The sequence below is a fragment of the Ochotona curzoniae genome, unplaced genomic scaffold (assembly GCF_017591425.1).
Source record: "Ochotona curzoniae isolate NIBS_2020 unplaced genomic scaffold, NIBS_Ocur_1.0 contig_517, whole genome shotgun sequence".
Taxonomy (NCBI): domain Eukaryota; kingdom Metazoa; phylum Chordata; class Mammalia; order Lagomorpha; family Ochotonidae; genus Ochotona; species Ochotona curzoniae.
Window position 1 is genome coordinate 4,118,847 of NW_024466454.1, and position 22,683 is coordinate 4,141,529.

Sequence of the window (22,683 nt, forward strand, 5' to 3'; positions counted from 1 at the left end):
CTAAGAACACATTCTGTCCACACAAGGATAAATGCAGTTTTATTAAAGAAAACATGGAGCCTTACAAACACTGAGCAAGTATTACACATCGTACACATCAAGAACCAATCCCAAGGGGCCACCGTTATGACACAGCATGGTAAGCTACTGCCTCCAACATGGGCAGCCCATGTGAGCATGGGCTCAAGTTGCGGATGCTCCACTTCCAATCCTGCTCCCTGCTGATGCATCTGGGAAGGCAACAGAAGATGGTCCCAGGCTTGGACCCCTGCCACCCAAGTGGGAGCCAAAGATGGAGCTCCAAGCTCCTAGCTGTGGCCTGACTCCGCCCTGGCAATTATAGCCATCTGGGAGTGAACCAGTAGATAGAGCTCTGTCTCTCTCCCTCACTTCCTCTGTCATTCTGGCTTTTTATATCTTTAAAAAATAAATACATTAAAGCAAAATTTAAAAGGCATGGGAAAAACAGGGTTTGTAAGGGGATCCACTGTGGCTTTGCTCCCACACAAAACTACAGCCAAGCTTGCAGGGAGGAGAGGAGACTGCAATCTTGGTCCTGCTCAGTGTTACCTCTCTCCTTAATCATCAAATAAACAGACTCAATAATCCGCAACACCTGTCTGGATCCACACCAGGATCCCTGTCCAAGTGGAAAATCTCTGAATCAAAACCTGATGAAAGAGACAACTTTCAAAGTGCCCATTACAAAACCTGGCATGCTAGTTACCCCAAAATACTCCCAAGTCCTAGTGTATATAACTGAGAAAAGGCAAAACTATTTTTAAAATCAAAGACGGAATCCCAGTACCTATAAAACAGTGTCACATAATACAATGTTATTAATTAGAAAAAAAAAGAAAAAGAAAAAAAAAATCAAAGACAAAGTCATCTATAATAACCTCTATGCAAATCCAATTAAAACAACATTTGAGGGGAGTATCAGATTATTAAGCCATTACCTGCAACGCAGGCATCCCATATCAGTGTGCAAGTCCTAGCAGATGGAAAGTCCACGTTTCCACTGTACTGTGCTTTTCACATAAGTAAGTTCATTTCTTAAAAATTATGAAAGGGGAGCATGCCATGGTAGCCTGGTGGCTGAAGTCCTCACCTTGCACGAGACAGGATCCCACGTGGGCACCAGTTCGTGTCCCAGCGCTCGACTTTCCATCCAACTCCCTGCTTGCACCCTGGCAAGGCAGTGGAGGATGGCCCAAGGCCTTGGACCCTACACCCACATGGGAGACCTGAGGGAAGCTCCTGGATTCAGATTGGCTCAGCTCCAGCCATTACAGCCACTTGGGTGGTGAGCCAGCGGTGGTCTCTCCTCTCTGTGAATCAGCCTTTCCAATAAAGGTGTATAAATCTTTGAAAAAAAAAATCATGAAAGGGGCCAGCAGTGATTCAGGATGCTAATCTTCTAAACACACATACACACAACAAAACAGATGCACATACACACAAATATCTGGCCATAGTAATTAACACACGTAGAAAACAGAATACTTAGGATTTCAGTATTTAGATGCATGGAGACAAAAAGTGTTTGGAGACAAATGACCAGACATGAGTTTTAGATCCCTACCTTACTCCTTACACCATTCCAAATAAAGCCCAGATACAATTACATGAAGAACACTGTGATCTGACATCTTTGAGAAATACTTCCATCCAAAAATTTCAGTGTTACTAATTCATTTAAAAGGCAGCAAAACAGACAGAAAAAACAAATGTCTCACTGTCAGTATACTCCCCAAATAGCCACTATGGCCAGGGCTGGGCCAGGCCAAAATCAGAAGCTGGGACCTCAATCCAAGCCTCTCACACCGATGGCAGGAACCCAACTCCTCGAGCCATCACGTGCTGCCTTGCAGGGTGTGTACGAGCACAAAGCCGCAATCAGGCAGGGGGCTGGGACTTGAACCCAAGCACTCCAGGATAAGATGCAGGTATCTCAAGAGACGTTTTAATCAAACACCTTCCCCAGAGTAAAGAAATCTTAAGTACATAAATAAAAGACTCAGAAACCACAGACAAATGCGATAAATCTAACTTATAGTTCCTTGGGGAAAAGTTCAAAGGCAAACCTGCAAAGCATATGTGCAATTTCTCCACCTCACATCCCTTGGTTTCTCCCTGAGGTAGGCCAATGCTTCTCAAAGTGTAATATGCATACCAATCACCCAGAATCTTGCTAAAACAGATTCCATTTCAGCAAACCTGGACTGGAGTTTTAGTTTCTGCATTTTTTTTCTTACTAGTTTTTATGTTTTATTCAGTTGAAAGGCCAAGGGAAAAATAAATGAAGATTTTTTATTTGCAGGTTTATTACCCAAATGCCTACAAGACCTATGGCTGGAACAATGGCCAAAGCCAGGAGTCACCAACTCAACCCATCTCCCTGTGGGCAGCAGAGACTCAACTACGTGTGCCATGGTCTGCTGCTTCCCACACACCAGCTGGAAGCTGGAACCAGAAGTGGAGCCACAGCTCAAATTCACACACTCAGACATGGTATGAGGTACCCAAGGGCACCTTAACTGTGCCACCGTCAGAATCCACATTTCAAATAAGCTCTCTATATAAGTAGCCAAATTCTTTGAGACACAGGGCTAGAACTGAGAATCAGACACTTCATACAAATCACCTGGCAGGTTCAGCACATTCAGGCCCCGTTATGAAGCCACAGTGAATACCAAGAATGTATGTATGTACTTATTTGTTTGTTTATTTATTTATTTATTTTGCAATTCCCGGATTGATAAAAGACAATGGTCTGGTTTGAAAACCAGTGAAGGAGTCTCTTCCTGCTTTCTCTGAGCAGGGAGCAGAGAGAGGCCTCTCTGCAGGAGCAGCTGCAATCCACTCTTTTGCTATCCCCAGATCCCACCCCCTCCTTCCTCCACTGCCAGGTCACCTCTCCAGCTTTGTCCTGACACATTCTCCTCCCAACAGCAAGGGGGTGCCAGGGCAAGCTGTACGGCTTCACCTGCTGGCTGGGTGCACAACCTCACGAGAGCATGAGCTATGTTACAGCTGGAAACACACACTCCACAAAGTCAGGACCTTCCTGCCCCACAGTCTCTCCCTTTCCTTGTGCCCCTCTCAACTTAGAAATTACCTCTGTTTGCTTTCACATTCTAAATAGCTAAACTAAACTTTATGAGCAAACCAAAAACACAAAATGCCACATCAAGCCTAAAAAAATGGGTTCAAATTTGCAAGACATCAAAATTATGAAATATGCAGATTTTTTAAAATTTTATGTATGAATTTTTCTAATAAATATTTTTATTTGAACGGCAGAGTGACAGAGAGAATTTCTATTTTTTTTTAAGATTTCTTTATTTTTATTGGAAAGGCAGATATACAGAGAGGAGATATAGAGAGAAAGATCTTCTATTGGTTGGTTCACTCCCCAGATGGCCACAACAGCCAATCCAAAGCCAAGAAATAGGAGCTTCCTCTGTGTCCCCCAGGTGGGCACAGGGTCCCAATGCTATCCTCTACTGTTTTTCCGGGCCACAGGCAGGGAGCTGCAAGAGGAAATGGAGCAGCCGGGACACAAACCATCACTCATATGGAATCCTGGTGCATGCAAAGTGAGGACTTCAGCCACTAGACTACCACACCAGGCCCATCTATCTGCTGTTTCACCCCCCAAGTGGCACCACTAGCCAGGGTTAGGTCAGGACTTAGCAAGCAGTTGGGAACTCCATGCGCACCTCCCACATGGGGCTCAGGAACCTAAGCACTTAGTCCATCATCTGCTGCCTTCCTAGGCACATGAGCAGGAAGCGGAGTAGCCAGGACTTGAACTAGTGCTCCAAGATGGGATGCCAACTCTGAAGGCAGGAGCTTAACCCACAGTACCATCATGCCAGTTTCTGGACTTTAAAAGTTTATACCAAAATAAATACACCTTTCAATTCCATTTTCCACCTACACTACAAAGCACCCTCATGTACGTCTGGCTAAAGTACCTATAATGATTTTGCCCCCCGTGTTCCAAAAAAATTTCCTATGTCTTAAATCGCTCTTGCTCTTGCATCTCAAAGCTTCTTGGCAATCTGCTTGCCCACCCCCACCTTGAGAGCAGCAGAGGAAACCCGCATTTTGTTGCAGACATTATTCTTGTGGGCACACATCTCATTGGCCTCCTCCAGAGAGATGCTGGTTATTTAATCCACTTGCTAATAAAACGCCAGGAGAACAGCGAAGATTCCCTGATGGAGGAAGTGTCAGCATGTGCACTATATATTTATCAGATTTACCTCCAGAAAGCACTTGCCAAAAGACACCCAGAGCATGCATTCTGCCTTGTTCAAAGATGGGAGGGGAGGAAATCAAGGGTAGGGCCACCAGGCAGGACACTCAGGTCTAACGACACACCTAACTTGCCTCTTTCCAGGTGCTCAGCCATCTAGAACTCTCCAGTGCTCCCAGGCACAAGTGGGTAAATTCCTCACCTGCCATGCTTGTACCTGGTACAGTAGGCAGCAAAGCCAAGGGAGGTCTTGAACTGCCCTGGCTGAGGCCTACAGGAGCTGCATGATGCAGGGACCAAAACAAACTTCTCCCTCCTGGAGAGCAGGGTCCAGGGCAGCTCTTTGTGCTGGCGACAGCAGCCCCGCATGACAGGTCAGAGGCCAGGCATCACACAACTGAGCTGTTTCACCAAATGGGGCTTTTCTCCACACCAGTTGATGTCCCCACACACTAGCTGGCCAGAGACCATACAGTTTAAATGAAGAGAAATACCCATACACCTATAGAAGGGAAGAAGAAAAAGTCAAAGAAACACGTTCACTGTAAAGCGAAGGGGTCTAGGACAAGATATCCACCCCCCACTTACCGCAGCCAGCCTTCCTGAGAGGGAAGACCATCAGGAAATGAGACAACTGCTCTGTGCCCATCCTTCTGAGGATCAGCTCTAGTTCACCACTCTAGCACCACGAGTCAACACCTACTAGCCCGTTAGCATGTTAGCATCTCCCTGAAGTACTGCAGAAGCATCAAAGACAAACCAGGATTGCATACTCCATCCCAAAACACTCAGCAGGCAAAGCTGAACTCAGCCTGGGTCAGATGTCCCTCTTTGATCCAAACATCAGAGAGAAAGTATGTGAGCTAGGAACTCTGAGCTTCTTAAAGCCACAAGGTTCTCTAAAGGTATCACCTGTCCTCTTATCCTCGCTCCAAGGGAACACAGCTCTGCAGCAGATTCTTGAACAACACATAAACATCTTCTCTGTAGCTGGTTTGTGGATTATTTGGATTTGAGGAAAAAATTTTTGCTGTTCCGAAATAGTAACTTGTGCCTAGTTTCTCCTTTCTCTTTAGAAACAGAATTACAGGTAGGAATCTTGCCTGAGAAGAAGCAGAGCCTAGGGAATACATGGAAAAGTGCTGGTGAAAATGAAGGCAAGAGTGGAGGTGAGACACCGGCACAGGCAAGACACACACAATGCAAACACACACACAGCACAAACACAAGTGCATGGACACACACACAAGAATGGGGGAGAGTCACAAGTGCCAGGAAGACATACAACACAAACACATGTATGCACACAAATGCACACACGCACAAGGGTGGGGATGACACAGAGGCACCAGGAAGACACATACAGTTAAAACACGTGCACACACACACAAGCACAAGGGTGGGGATGTACACCTGCACACACACACACACACAAGGATGGCAGCGAGACACGGGCACCAGGAAGACACACACACCACAAACACACACACACACACAAAGTCAAAGTTCTGGGGCAGACTCAGAAAAGTAAAATAATTGCCTGTCTCCAAGAATCTGTTCAGTGTAAAGATTAACTGAGGCCCCCTCCTAACAAAAGCCACAGGATTTTTCATAAAATAGCCCCGAAAAGTCCATCAGTCCGGGTCTATTTCACCTCAAGCAGCACACATTCCTCACACATCCCGGGCTGCTCTGTGAGGCTGCTAATAAGATAATCTGTTACGGGAGGCCTGCAAATCCATTTACATTGATTTTAATTAATGAATCAATCCCTGGCCCTGAACAACTCTGTGCAGGGCTGGTAAGCATTCAAGATTTAGTCTCTAACCCCAGGCTGAAATCTGCAAAGCAAAGAAGTTAATTCTCAGATCAATGGTGGACAAATAAAAATACTGGATCTATACTTCTCTCTCAAGGTAAGGAAAAGTCTCCCCCAACTTTAGCAACACTTCTAATGTTAATAAGAGGACTATATTTTCATAGTGAATTCCAATCAAACTCACTTAAAACTAAGGAGTTTCTGGGTATCAGCCCCAAATCTGGAAAACCCAAAGTCACAAACAATGACACCCAAACCTCAACCACCAAACTGAACCCAGATTTATCAACAGATTATCAGACTCTTTTAATCTGGTACTGAGAGTGAACAGAAAATTGCCAAATTACAAAATACAAACGACAAGCAAGAGCCAAGTGGCATTCGCCTGCCTGGCTCTGCACTGAATTGGCCAGGCTTCATTAAAAAGCCAGGCAAACTTTTGCATTGGCTTTTATTTTATTCCCCTCCAAAGGCTGAAAAACAATTTGACCTTTCTGAGCCATGGCCAACTACGAACTGGAAACCAGCTCAACTTAAAACAGAGTATCCACACTGTCTAATCATCTCATTTTGTGTTCCCTCCTCCTGCCTTTCAGACTTAAATCAAAACTCCAGAGTTTAGAGTGAAGAGAAGGGGGTCTCCTTCCTCAACGGCATTCCTCAATCTCAGATGCCAACATCAGCAAACACCGAAGAATGTAAGTAAAGAACATCTCTGAGCTGGTAAACCAAAGCACGCCCCTCTCAGTTTTGCTTTTCCTAAAAGATTAGAAAAAGTCTGTAAGCTCCCCAAATAAAGCAGTGGGGAGGATCAATCTTACACAGGCAGAAATCCCAGCAACCACAATCTCCTCTGACCTAGGAAAAACACAAGTCCCAGCTACAGCCAGGACCTGGGGAGGCAACCACACGGGGAGTTTCTCCTGACCCTTGAAAGCGTTTAATGAAACAATTATCAAATTGACTTGAAGTCAAGAAGAAAGGCCCAAAGCACTGCCTAAGGAACAACAAAGACCCTGTGCAGAAGAAAAGTACAGTGCTGGCAAGTAAGTGTGTGTGTGCGGGTTTGTTCTCTCCCCGACTCTCCCCAACAGGGAGAACAAACAAAAGGAGTGCACACTTTTTCCTTCCCGTGTCTGCCTGCAGGCCTCACAAGCTTTGGGGGGTTTCACAACATAGTAGTGAGTCTGCTGAAGCCCGGGGCTGTGTACGTCTGCTGGGACACTGCCCCCACTGCCGCCCGCTGTCAATCCTGGTGGAGCTGAGCAGGGTGTGTCAGTGTAGCCTGACAATCAGATCAAGACCACAAACCATCAACAGTTTCAGGGAACCGACTTGAGAGCCTGTACTCTGAAGACACACATCTCCGGGTTTGCAAAGGCAGGCAGGACAACCTAGCCACCAATGCGGCCATAGCCAGCACTGGGAAAGGAAGTTATTGAAGCCTGGATTTCCTGCTTCTGCTTGTAGCCAAGAACTATGAGGCTTGTAGTGGTTTCAGGAACTGACTCATCCCATGATTCATGGATAAGATACTGCTTTTAATATGTCTCTGACCCTAACACTGGGGAACTTCAAAACCCATCTGATCCGATCCTTCTCTCAACTTGCAACCGAATATTCACAGCAAAATAAACAAGAGGACAACAGTGACCGCAACAACGAAAGCATCGTGCCAGGGGCCGGGAAAGTGGAATGTGGGCAACATGTGGGAAAGTGTTCCAAGCTTAATCTCTGGGCTGCAACTTGACAGCCTGCAAACGTCCCCCAGGGTTGGCTAACAGGTGGAATAAGGTTTATTTTTAGACGTCATTCTCCGAGACGTAAAAATAGATTCAGCACCGCAGTATTTTAATTCAGGTCCATCTGGGGCCATGACACTAAATACCCAAAATGTACACAAGCACACAGCTCCAGATTGAACTGTTACAGATGGAAAGTAGGATGAGTTCAGGGTTAACTGACCAGTGAGTAATGCGTAATAAAGGACTCACAGTGCAGTCATCTTCCGCAGGAAGATCAAAGCTCTGCATGTCCATGCCATCCGTGCACACACATGTGCAGACATCACACACACGTGCACGCATACACACATACACTCTCACAGGACCTGCAAAGCCCTAAATATTCAGAGCCAGAAGGCACTACCTTAAGCTGCTCCCTATCATGTTCCTACAGATGTCCTCATCAAGTGGAGGTCTCTCTCAGGCCCCCCCATAGGGACCTGAAGTATACAGCACTCCCAGATCTCAACTCAAGCCCAGTGGCACAGAGGGAAAGGGGAAAAGGAAAAACAAAACCAGGCTGGTCTGGAGGAAGCAGTAAGGCCAAAGTGCAGGGGCTAGCTGGCAGGCGCTGCCCGGCTGGGCTCCACCAATAGATTTACAGGCGTGACGTCAGTGGCTCTGGGCCAGCTTTCTCTTTGATGGCTTTTCCCACTGGCTCCAGAAGCCTCCACTGTGTCAGAGAGCCACCAGGCCATCATGAAATTCCCTTTGTGAAGGCGAGTTTACCTCAGGGCACAGAGGCCAGGTGGCCAGGAGAAGGCCCCAAATCCCCCAGGGCTGGGCAATTGGGCTGGACTCTGCTCTGAATGCCCACAGAGGTAAGATGAGTGGGGAGCAGCCCTCATAATAAAGTGCCTGCCTTAATACAGAGGAACCATTCAATGAAGCTTGCTTGCTTGCTTAAAAAACAAACAAAAAAAGACCCTAGGGGAGGAGGAGGGCAGGGCATTAAAGGCCAGAGTGCTGGGGACTTTCTCTCAGGGGGAACAGGAGGATCTGAGTTCTTGTCCCTTTCACTGCCATGAGGCTGTGCAGCATGCACAGGAAGGCACTGGGCTTTGTTTCACCAACAAAACAAGCAAGGCGACCCAAGCTGCAGCTGGAGGCCTGAGCACAGCTCTTAAGGCAGGCCTGCCGTCTTGACAACGCACCTTATCTTTTCTCATTGGCCCAAGTGCATATTCCCAACCTAGGTAGGACACAGTTCCTAAGAGGCAAAGACAGGAATTACTAAAAATAAGTTTAATAGCAGACTTGTTGAACAAAAAACATTCATTTTAGACTTACAGGCTTACTCTCCTATTCTCACAAAGGCACAGCAATGGTTGGGTGTCGTCTAGGACGCCAAAGTGGAAAACTACAAAGCTGGAACTTTTTTTTTTTTTTTGCTTAGAACAATGGTTTAGTGATAAATTCTTTAAAACTGAGATAACAAATACATTTTATTTTCTATACTTGGAGGAGAGGATAGTATAGAGCTTAACTCTACAGTATTTATGAAAGATGTGTAACTGGTCCCAAATTATCATCACAATAGAGCTTGCGACCTTGATGGCTCCAAGAGGTAACAAGGTAAGGAATCTCTCACCTCCCAGTTCAGTACACAGTGTGGAGGGGGATACACCCTCAGGTACAGGAGTGCAGGCAATGACTGAAGCCTTGCATGATGTGAAAATGATTAGCAGCTGTGACCTCAAAGGGCAGGCAAACCATGACTCTTCCTGGTAATTCTTCAGTTGGGTCTTTTATTTTATGGCACAAGCGATAGATGAACAAATACTAGTATGGACACCAAAGTGGTCAAGCATGAGAGAAGGATGCAAGGATCAATGAGTTAACAGACAGGCGGAATCCATTTCTGAAGATGAACAAGTTATTCTTCAACTGCAGTACAGGCAAATTAGAAGAGACCCTCACCCACGCATTGTAGCCCTGACTATCATTTTCCACTACATTCAAATCTGCACAAATGGTTTCTTTAAGTCCCAGGATATATAAGCTAGCATGGGAGTTACCAAACGTCACTACAGTCACAGCAAAATGATTCAAGAATCAACTAAGAAACTCCCTCTGGCTATAGATGGGATAATTTGAACATCACAAGAGGAGGAACTGGAATGGATCCAAACATATCCAGTAAAAATCCATGCTTGTGTAATGATATGCAGACAAAAAAATACAAATCAAAACTTAGCCTTTCTTGTCCCAAATTATATGCCAATTACCTAAATAACTGACTATAAATTTCTCCACATAAGCATTCTAGCTAATGAGTGATGAAGGAATGAAGAACTGGACCACTAGCAGTTTGCAAGGCCCACATGCAAAGGACATCAGTCAATGTTACTAACATCACAAGAAGAGGCAACTGGACATTTCATGCATTGCTGGCAGAACACTATGAAACACTCCTGTCCAAAACAAATGACGATATTAAACCTGAATCACATGGAATTTCTAGACCTAAATTCCCATTTACAGGAAATAAGAGGATAATGGAACATGACAAATCACACCAGAGGGCTGCAAATAAAAAATCCAGAATGAAAGAGACTCTGCAAGAGAAACAACAGAGTTTTTGTAACAAATCAATCACAAATGAAGAGAGATGCTTAAAGTTTGAAGAAACACAGATATAACCTGAGGATCATACTTGGAGTTTACTAACCAACTGACTATGAGAAAACATTTATGAGACAATCAAGAGAGCTGGAACACCATGTGGATCGGTGATACCAAGGAACCACTGCTTGCTGAAGTGCTGGTAAATGGCAAATGACACAGTCATTGGCGTTTACCAACGGTCTGTTTTTTAATACATACTGAAGATTCTGCAGATTAAAATACTGTGAGCTCTGGAACCACTTCAAAATAAGCAGTGGTGAAACAGGAGTCAACGGGTGAGCAAAAGTAAGTAGGGTCCTAACTTGGGCCCAGCATCATAGCCCAGCGGCTAAAGTCCTCACTTAGTATGCACCCAGATCCCATATGGGTGCCCATCCATATCCTGGCTGCTCCACTTCCCTTCCAGCTCCCTACTTGTGGCCTGGGAAAGCAGTGGAGGACTGCTTGGAGAGTGAATCAGCGGATGAAAGATATTCCTCTCTGTCTCTTCTTCTCTTTGTAAATCTGACTTTCCAATCAATATGAATAAAATCATTAAAAACAAAAATAAGAAGAGTCCTAAGCTGATGATAGTCACTGAGCAGTAACAGATATACCATAGTTTACTGCCCACTGCTGTACTAAATGATCCCAAAATAAGTTTTAAAAATTCAAAATATGATCGACATAAGGTAATATTTTTGTACCTCTCCTTCAAAAAGAAAGAAAGGTGCCATAGGAAGAGGTATCTGGCACTCTAGCTCACAGCTACTGGGTAACAGCCTTAAGTCTATTTATACACAGCTAACATGTACAAAATACTCTTCTCTCTGCCAAGGCCCTGTGTTAGGCTGCATTAATACCCCTAAGGAAATCACCTATTGTGTCCATTTCACAGGGAGGAAAACTGGGTCTTGGAAAGATTAAAAGACGTTACTCAGTGCCTGCCACCATGGCACAGCAAGTTAAGCTTCCACACAGCCCACATATGCATGGGTTCAAGTCCCAGCTGTTCCACATCCAATCCAGCTACCTAACCACAGCCTAGGAAAGCAACAAAGGATGGCCCAGGTTCTTGGGCCACTGCATCCACATGGGAGACCCAGAAGAAGATCCTGGATCCTGGTTTCGGAACGCCTCACATCCAGTTGGTGTGGCCATTTTGGTGGTGAACCAGTAAATGGAAGATCTCTCTCTGCCTCTCCTTCTCTCTGTAACTCTGCCTTTCAAATAAAAATAAAATATTTTTTAAAATGAAGAGGTTGCCCAGGATCAAACATAAGTCAAGGAGAAAACACCTTATGCAAGCCCACAAGTTCAAGAGCACAATAATAAGAAGCAAAGCTACGAGCACAGGGAAATCTGGAAGCCCAGAGTTCTAACCCTGTGTCAGACACCAGCACAGAGAAGAGGTTCTTTACTGACAGCCATTTCTGCTGAAACCTAGAGAAATGCAGGAGTAGCATCCCTAAGACGTCCAAGTGGTTAAGAGCAGAAGAGGGGGATGAGAAGTGGAGGAGGCAGAGAACCATAGAAAATATGAAAACAACAGGGAAACTGCCAAAAGAAAAGAGGAGGGAAAAAAATCAACCACTTAGCAGGAAGTTCAACAAGAAAGGGAGGCCAGGGGGAAAGCTTGAAACTAAACCCAGAGAAGGAAGACAAACCCAGAGGAAAACAAGTAGAGGAGCTGCTGTCAGAGTGCTCTAGTTTGCCTGGGATGAAACCCCCTGGACCTTACACTGAGCACAAGCCAGCCAGCTTCTGAATGCATGGGGACCCAACAGAGAGGCTCCTGGCAGGTCACATGCTGTATTTCACTGAAACTAACTCTCCCCTGGAGAAGGTCAAATATCTTTTCCATTTTCCAGATGATAAAACAGGGAAACCCAGAGAGGTTCAATAACCTCAAACAGACAACAAGCTAAAATGGGACTGGAAGCAGACCTGCCTTCAAAGCGTTACTATGGCTTTGTTAAACACATCAAGCACTAGAAAGAACTGTACCGAGTTAGGGGCATACCAAAACTGCTAGGAGCCCCTGTAAGAAACATGCAGAGATTGAGAAGGGGTAAATGAGTACAGAGCAAGGGAGGATATCTGGCCCCTCTGCATCCAGACCACTGGCTCTAAAATATAGCCTGAAATCCCCAAATTCAGTCCAGAACAAGCTCTTCAGAATCCTATGGTGGGAAGTTCAAAGGAAATTAATCAAGACAAGGGTACCAGAAAGGGTTTGAGAAACTGGCAACACCTTTTAGCTCAGACTCCTAAAAAACACGCAAATGGGAGGAAAAGAGTTTATCAACCAACTGGCCCACTCCCTGCAACCAAAATCCACCAACCGGCCAATCCGATTAGCAACAACATTTCAAAGCACCACCCTCCTCCACCCTTCTTAGAGACCTGATTATTGGGGAGAAGGGAGCTATGAGCAAGCACAGTTAACCCACTAGATCCCATGCCCCTGCCACACCTGGAAAGTTCCGAGTACCCCTACTTTCTAGGAGCAAAATCAAGGTCATCTGCCTGAAACCTATCACAGCAAGGGGGTTGGAGGGGGTGAACTTACACTGGCTGCCTGCCAACAAGGCACACTCACAGGCAAAACCAGATAAACCGGCAGGTCTGGCCACCGCTACACACACACATACACACACCCAGAGCTAGTTAGGATCAATCCAGGACCCTATACACACATACACACACCACACACACCACACACCCCTAGTTTGGATCAACCTAGATCCATGAAGTCTTGCCCTTTTCACCTTCCAAGTCAGGGGTTTGAGAGCTGAAACCAAAGGGGTGAAGTGAGCTTTCCACTTCTCAGGGGAGAGAAGTGAATGGGTAAGGCAACAGTCCTATCCAGCAGGCTCCACTGGATCACACGCAGAGGAAAGGGGGCAGCTGTGATAACAAAGCATTGTGTGTGCCAATACACTAAGTGAGAAGTCCGCCTTTATCTCAAGGCCATAATCCATCTTAACTCTATTCAAATGCCACAGTAACAACGGACAGATGGCTCAGAGGTGAGTCTGATGGCTGTTCATTAACAGAGATCTAGCAACTGGTTTCAAATTTTGGTTCTGTTATTGGGCAGCCTATGTCACCTTGGACAGGTTACTAAATCCCTCTGAACTTTTCACAACTGGAGTTTCTAAACTTAGCTAAATGCTGAAGAATGGGCTTAACACAGAACCTAGTTTTGTCAACCTTCCCTTCCTATTCTCGTGTACCCATAGAGTTCCAGGAATTAGGGCAGCCTTTGGTAGTATTGTTGCCTTTCCACAAAACCTGGCTTGGGGAGGGAAGACAAGGGTAGAGACAGGATGACTCAGCTAACAGCACAGTGCCTAGTGGGCTCCTTCATCCATTTTCTCTCTTATCTACAGCACAGCATACAAGAGGACTAGGAGGGGAGTGTGTAGTCCAGCAACATCTTCCCAGAAAGGAAAACCAAAGATTTTTCGGATGACTTGCCCAAGGCTGTAAAGAGAACTGACAGTCTTTCTACACAACAGCTGGACATGGAGGGCCCCAAGCGCCTTCTCCCAGGGAATCACACCAACCAGGAGCCAGTTCTCTGAGCTCTCAGGGCAAACCTCTGTTTTGGGCTGGTCCTTGATGACACTTCTGCTCTTGCCCCAAATTAATGCCCAAGGCACAGAAGACAATGACTCACTACACAGAGGTGCGACCTGGACCACCAGAAACCAATCAAGGTCATAACAATCACTTTTGGTCTTAGATCAAGTACTGACAGAACTAAAATGTCTTTAAACTTTTCTAAAATTCTGTCCAATTTTGCAGACCTTATGTGTTTAAATACATGGTAGGATATCATTTCATAGTCCTTCAAAAGATCAAAACCAAGAGAGTCTGAAACTTAAGAACACTCAGTCCCTTCTGTACCAAGACCACAAGTACTAAATTGTAATCTGAAATCTCCACATCCAGCAGGGCAAACCGTTAAGAATTCCACTGGGAACACGTCTTTCTAAATTAAACTCTCTTAGGCTAAAAGGAAATGAAACAATGCTGAATCACTCCTATGAATGATGAGAAACTTTTTAAAAAAATATTTTTATGAATTGATCCACAGAATAGCACAGAGCTTGAAACAATCTGAAACTATCACTGGTTTATAGGAAACAGTGATTTTCCAAAATTCCCCTGGACTGTAGTTCTGGTCTCAGCAACAGCCTGAAACACACAAAGCCCTCCTGCCCAGGAATCATTCTCCATCTCAAGCAACTCAAGGCAGTGGTTAGGCTGGCCTTTGCTGGTTTCTTAATAAAAGGACCAGAAAGTTTAGCACCCAAACTACAGCATCTTGAATGTAAAAGAAGTACTAGCGAGCATTATGGCAAGGCATGAAGCCCTAACCAAGGCTACGGTGGGCTAACAGGAGGGCAGCCAAGAGAAACACCATAGGACAACCTTTCAGAAAACACACACCAAAGAAGTGTTACAAACAGTAATGAGCACATAAAGGAAAACCCTGGGTCCAAGTCTGAGACTCCAGGCAAAAAAAATCACCCAGACTTGGGATTTGCTCTCTACAATCAATTTACAGCTCAACTGCAAGGGACCTGGGACTTGGAATCTTCCAGATCGGCTGATACTTAGGACTGAGTTCTTGGCCCACATCACATAGGAGCCATTGGATGGCTGGCAGGGTGACCATGCCACGACTGGAAGGCAGTAGCTCAGCACAATTGTCCTTCCCAGACAATCACTGGGAAGGAATGAACTCAGTAAAGATAATCTGCCATTTGAAGCATCTCAAAGGGATCTCCAGGAATCTACCTCCTCATCAATACCAGCCAACTAGAAGAAATGTAAAGTTCTTTGTTAGCACTGGGACACTGTGGGGACATGTCAGGTGCTGTCCAGTGTGATTCCCAGATCAGGTGTCTGGTTTCTTCAACGAAATATAATTCACACACCGCTAAGACTGACATACTTGGAAAAAATTTTAAAACGCAGTGGCTTTCTCACCAGGTTCACCATGTTGCAAATCAGTCAATCTTTGCATCCACAATCAAACACCTCCCTCCCCAAACAGACCACTCAACAATACCTCACTTCTTTTAAAGATTTATTTATTTATTGGAAAGTCAGATATACAGAGAGGAGGAGAGACAGAGAGGAAGATCTTCCGTCCGATGATTCACTCCCCAAGTGAGCACAACGGCCAATGCTATGCCGATCCAAAGCCAGGATCCAGGAACTTCCTCCAGGTCTCCCACACGGGTGCAGGGTCCCAAGGCTTTGGGCCGTCCTCAACTGCATTCCCAGGCCACAAGCAGGGAGCTGGAAGGGAAGTGGAGCTGCCAGGATTAGAACCGGCGCCCATATGGGATCCCGGCACGTTCAAGGCGAGGACTTTAGCTGCTAGGCCATGTCACTGGGCCCAATACCTCAGTTCGTTAACTGAAGACAGAGAGACACAAGTAAAAGAGCACACTCCTTATACACTGCTGAGGAGACAACAGAAAAAAAAGTCCATAAATGCAAGTGGTCTCTGTCCCCCAGCTCCCACAACACATGTTCAGACCAGTCACAGGGAGTGGCCTCAGGTGAAGACCACAGACACAACAACACACCCTGCAGTGTGTCAGGGACCCTGGGCAGAGCAGAAACAGGTGAGGGCAGCTGCCCTTGAAAAGACAACCTTCGACCCAGCAACTTCCAGGAAGAATTCAGCTCACCCACTCCCCGGAAGGAGCTCAACATGGGGTGACCAAAATCCTCCTCAACATGCAGATACAAATGCCAAAGAGGAGCTACCATTCATTCACAGGACAGGGAATTATTACCTGAATCTGACTTTAGCCCCACAAAAACAGCCCCTTTTCAGAAGGGCAAAGATTGGATCCCAGGGCTGGCATTGTACAGTGGGTTAAGCCTCTACCTAATACTGCAACCCATATGGGAGCAGTGAACCTAGAAAAGCAGCAGCAGATGGTCCAAGTGCTGCTACCCACAAGGAAATCCCAGATAGAGATCCTGGTTCCTGGTTTCACCCTGGCCCAGTTCTTGTTGTTGAGGCCTTCTGGAGAGTAAAACAGCAGATAGAAGACATTTCTCTCCATGCCTCTACCTCTCTATTACAGTTTTAAGCAAATACCTTATTTTATTATATTGCATTTCATTTCATTTATTTGAAATGAAGAATTACAGAGGGGTGGGGAGACAATGATTTTCCATCTGCTAGTTCATCTCCCAAATGGCTGAGGAGGGATCAGACCAAAGCCATAAGCCAAGAGTTTCTTCTGGGTCCCCCATGTAGGTATAGCAGCCTAAGGGCTTGGGCCATCCTGCACTGCCTTCGGAACAGCTGGGATAAGGAACATCACAGCACCAGCACCCCCGTAGATAATCTTAAAAAAAAAAGCCTGAGTTCTAGAGGTTGGTGTAGTTGGAGGAACAGGCTGCTTTGGGTTTAGCAATGGGTGCACAAGATTTCCCAGCTTACAGACCTAGAACTCACCAAAGCTTCACTCTCCAGACTCGGCAACATCGGCCTATTTGTCAGATGAGGAAACTGAAATTGTAGTGCAGTTAAGCAACTGCCACAAGCAGACAATGAGAGGGTGATGGAGACAGGAAAGGAGAGAGTCTCCTGAAGTTCGATGTCCTCAGAACTCCTGCAGTGACCTCCCAGGAGATTGGCTGGCAGGTCCAAGGTCTGGAGCCTTGTTTACTAAAAGGAGAGGGTCTCCAGCCACCTTGGGGGACTCTTAGTACACAATCTTTACACTCACAGAGTGGCTTTCCAGTAAGAACCCAGAGAAGAAACTTCTTCCTCTACTACAGGTCAGGCTGCACCACACCAACTCCCTTCTGAAGCATTCCCAATTCAGCCACAATACTCTCAGCCCAGAAGTGATTAGAGCATAGGCAGGTTGTCAGTTTAGGTCTGCTGAGCCAGAAGTCACTGCAAGCCCCCATAGGCAAATCCATCCCTTTTAAATGCTCCCCTGCAATTAAAATGTTCCCCTTCCTGGAATACATCCAGGACCTCTCCCCTCCTCTTCAGGCACTCTTCTGGCCCACTGCTCTCTCCGGTTTCTCTGTGCGGGACAATCCATGTTCACATGTGCATGTTCACTTTCTCAGCTTTCACTTTCTACACCTTATATATGTCTACACTGAAAATGCTTGCCTATATACAAGAGCCTAAAGTAAAAAGCTATGCACCCTGTCGCCAGCCCATATCAGAAAGAATTGCAAACACTGGCTATTTGCTGGTGGACTGCCTCCATTTTGTGAGCGAAGAAAGCAAGTTTGGCTCAAAGCAATGAATGGTCATAGCTATTGGGACTGCCCCAGAGCTTCCAAGATTTTCACACTTTTGCCTGATATGGAAGCCCTGCTCTTCTCCACACCTGTCTGAACCCTAGGAACCCCAGAGTCACCATGCACATTGGGAGGGCAGGAAACCCTTAGGGATTCTGGCACCCAAGATAACTTTGAAGTTAACTGAGCTCTTTCTACACTACGCATCCAGTGGACCTGCTACTGAAATCCACAGACGGAGGATCTGTAGACACAGTAATCTGTCCAGGGCCACACTAGTGAGCAGCTCAGTCAACACTGACCCAAGTGCCAAATGTGTACTTTTCAACTCACATGATTGTTTTCTAAACCAAAATCAGGAAATATCCCAACCTTAATGGCCATCCCTTCTGTTCCTTTCAATTAAATATTCACAGCCAAGTTTCAAATTTATACCAGTTCATTCATGGTAGTAAACCTTCCTTATCGATATTTGGGAGCTGAGGTCATTACTTGGGACAATATTCAAAGGTTTGTTTTTCAACAACTTAGCTCCCAAAACAGCATCTAGCAACAGCCTCCATCACCACCAATTCCCACTGCTAGAAGGCCTCCCATGTCTTCCTCTGCAAAGATTCTCCTTTCTCAAGCACAGGGCAACACAGCTCTCTGGATACAATCTGAATACTGGCCCTTGTGAGGTGGGTTTTTTTTTGTTCCTTTGATAGTGTTACCACACAAGGAAATCAACTCTCCTAAAATTGCAAATGTGTATACAGCACAAGCCCCTCTCCCTCCCCTAACACCAATCCCCTTAGAGCAACCACTACAATGCTGGTAACTGCCCAGACCCTTGGGGTGTGAGATGAAGCCACGCCACATCATGAATACTTCAGCTAACCCAAATACAGCCCCGACATAGAATGCAATACAATTTTTATTCTTAAAAAATGCTGGCAGAAACGATTCCTGATGGCGAAGAAAACAGTATTTTATACTCACAAGTATTAACTTTTTACCCTGTCAATCATGTGCATATATACGAAAAACAATGCAAGCTAAATAAATCGGGTAAGACAGACCTAACACAAATTCTCCCAGTGGATCCACATCCACCACTCCTGCACACAGCACTAGGAGCACTCTTCGCAGTGTTCGCCGTGAACCCCAGGATTTTTTTCTCTTTCTGTAGCTGCTGATGGGAGGACACTGGCACCACACGGGTAACGACCACCTTTTGCTGCCAGTCATGACTGTCAGAATGTGTCACTGCCAACAATGTTCCCATACATAAAAATCAGGCACCTCGGAGCTCATGAGATACAACAGATGCAGTTTTCTCCCCAGCCTGTGATGACCTCTTTATTTTCTGCTTTCCCAGCTAAACAGAGAACTTCACAAGGGCCTGGCCTGGGGGGCTGTCCAGATCTCCGCTCACTGGCCACCTTTTTCTGATCATCAAATCCCGCACACGGTAGCATCTGTAAATGTTTAAATGGCCAGCAGCAAGTAGCACTCAAAGAAAACAAGGCGCATCTGGATTTCAAAGAGCCCAGGGGGAAGAGAAAAGAAGCAAAAACAAAAAAAAGAAGTGCTGATGGGTGAGCTACCCACAGGTGGAACGCTGCTGGGCTCACCTTACCAGTCCTGGTTCCCATTGGCAAAGGAACACCAGCCAAGGAGTTCAGGAGGCAGCTGGTTCCTCACCAAGTCCCCTCCACCCCTACTTTAAAAAGCGAACCTGCACCCTCCCAACCCCACCCTGAGCAGGCCTGACACGCACCCCTGCCATCACATCTGGAAGCAACCTGCTACACTCCCCGGGGGTGGGGAAACAGCAGAGTATTACTCTCGGCAAAAGGGATTCTGGTTCATTTTATTGCTTTTCCTGCACAGAAGGCTGAGACTTTATACTTCTGGCAGCCTTAGTTTGAAAACCAACCAAGAACATCTTAGTGAATAAATACCAAGATCCAGGCTATGTTGCTGGGTACATCACCTCACAAACACAGGAGAAGAAAAACCACATTCCGAGTTACCAGAGATGGCTGACTTCAGAATATCTACAGCAATGAAGCCCAATAGGCAACAGATGCTGTTATGGAACCTTTTAGCAATAAAGAAACCCTGAGGCCAGAATCCTAGTGATGCATATTAAACCATCCCCTGCAACAATGACATCCCAATGGAGTGCTGGTTTGACTCCCAGCTGCTCTGCTTCCAATGCAACTCTCTGCTGATGCACCTAGGCAAGCAGAAGACAGCCCAGGTGCTTGGGCCCCTGCTACCTGCACGGCATTCCTGGTTCCTGACCTTGACTGGCCTTGTTGCAGTCATCTGCAAATCGAACCACTGGAAGGAAGATCCTGCCTTCTCCATCTCTCCTTCTCTACCACACTGCCTTCCAAATAAATAATCAAAAAAAAAAAAAAAAAAATACAGAAACCCTGCACCTACTCCAACATTTTTAATTCACGTCCTAATCAATTCTTTAATTCATTTATTTGAAAGGCAGAGTGACAGATTTCCTATGGAGCAAGGAACCTCAGACAGGAAGAGTTGGGAACCCCAGGTTTCAGAAGCCCCCTGGGGCAAGGCATACAAACAGACAAATCTGGGTGTGGCTCTGAACCTTCTGGAATCAGACTCACTGGCAGGAATTACAAATCCAAAAATTAAATGTTTAGATGAGGAACCAGGGCCGGTGAGAGTGTGGGTTGCAGGAATGGGAGCCCACATAGTCAACCAAAAACAAACAAGGGCATCCACATCCTCTGCCTTCCTGGGGGCCACCTACGGCGCCCAAACTCCCTGCGCTGGCTCCATCAGCTGACCCTCAGCAGGGACTTGAGCTATGCTTTAGTCCTGCTGGACAGCTGGGTGCTGTTCCCGAAGCACTTCCCACGCTTAACAATTCCTAGCGGTCAGAAAGCTGCATCTTGTCTTCAAATCACAGCACAGTACTTCCGTTTTATGATTAAGGTAAAACTTAGAGAAGGGATATGGGGGGGTGGCGGTTGTCAGATATTGTGCACACACACACATACACCCAAACTAGAGACCTTTCAGCAAAATCAGATGTCATCCATGTCATCTAGCTTACCTCCTCAGAACTTGTTTAAAAAGCAAACTTTGAATTAAGGAAACATCACGGTTCTGCCTAAGCCAAACGCTGCTAGTTTCAGGTTTGGGCTTTCTGTTTGCTCGCCTGTCTGTTGGATTTTTGCTTTTTCTCCCAACAGCAGTGATACCTGAGGATGCCTTCCTGAGTGGCCTGGATTTCAAGGCCCTTCGGCCGCTGGGTTTTGGCGAACCCAAACCCACTATTGTCTCCCGCAGGCTTTCAGATGAAAAGGCGGCCAGGGAGAAAGGCCTGAAAGAGATTCCACCAAAGGAAGCATTGGCTCACAATGGCTTAGCCCCCAACCCACACACCCCCATCCCCCGACCACGGGGATGGGTGATCTGAAAATGAAGCATATCAAAATGCTATTGATAAGCTAAATTACCAGACAGCTTATCTGAGGCCCACATCCGCCATATGGTGCCTCAACTTCTGCCGCCTGTTGCTGCCACAACAATAGGCACGCCTACCCAGAAAGCACCATCGGACAGAAACCCAGCAGCGGCGGCATGTACGGCTGCTGCTGTGTTTACACTTTATCCTGTGCCATTAGCTTGCTGCCTCTATCACAGTGAGGCTTTGAAATACACTCCACTCAATACCCGTGTTACCTGCAAAATGTATATATGCAGACTCACTAAACGTATGGGGACAGATCAGGTGAACAGAGAGAAAACCAGATGTCAACTTGAGAAATGGAACTGCCCTGGCAGGGGAGGGCAGGCCAGGCGGGCAGACAATGGGCGCTTTTCAAACACTCGGGCGGGCCTCGGGGAGTGGCTATTTAAAACACTTGGCTCCTTTTATTTCACCACCAGGGAAGTGAATTCGGTTCTTAAGTGCCAGAGCAAATGAAGTCATTGGGTTTCCACGGACTCTGCTGCATTTCAGCAGCAGGAGTCAGACTGGACGAAAGTTGGAAGTTCCATCTAAAATTTCTTCCTGACAATTCAGACGGATTCCCAGATCTGGCACTTGGGCTGCAAGAACTTTGTTTCATTTCTTTTTTTTTCTTTGCAAAGTTCCTAAGGACACCGGGACAATGCCGTCAAAGGTGATGCTGACTTCGCCGCAGTCTGCAAGGCGGCAGTAAGGTTATCGCCTTCTAAAGCCTTGGCTGGGGAAAGAGACAGACGACTGCCGGCTTCAGCCGGAGGAGTTCCTGAAACTCCGCACTCCTGCCTACCCTCGGCGCTCCTGCCTACCTTTCCAGGATGTCCCTGGCATTTTGCAGGTGGTAATAAAATAGTCACTTACTTCGTAGCTAGTGATCAGAGAACAGAAGACAACGGTCTTCAAACAGAATTCCACAGCTGCACCATCAAGTTATTCAAAAATGCAAGCAAGATGCAGGTTTGGATACAGTGCAAGACAAAAACAAAACAAAAAAAAAGCCTCCTTCTTACTATTTAAAACTACCAAACTGTTCTACAGGTAACCATTTCACACATACCCCTCCCCCAAAGGACAACATATTTCACTAACTTTTCAGATTTTCTTAAACATTCTCAGTTTTTTTAAAAAATAAAACTTTTCAAGTTAAACTGAGATTGCGCTTGAATAGCATCCAAGAGCAGAGCTGAACTGAATTATGATAATTAGAAAGCTGTGCCTATAAAAAAAAAAGGCAGCGCAGTTGATGCATTTTTTTCTAAAAGTTCATGCCAGAGAATATAAGTTCAATATGTTCTCACATAATTAACATTTCCCATCATCACAGCAGTTTTTCAGTTTATCTACCAGCAAACACAACAGTTTTCACCATTGCTGTCTATACAGCCACCTTACACACACA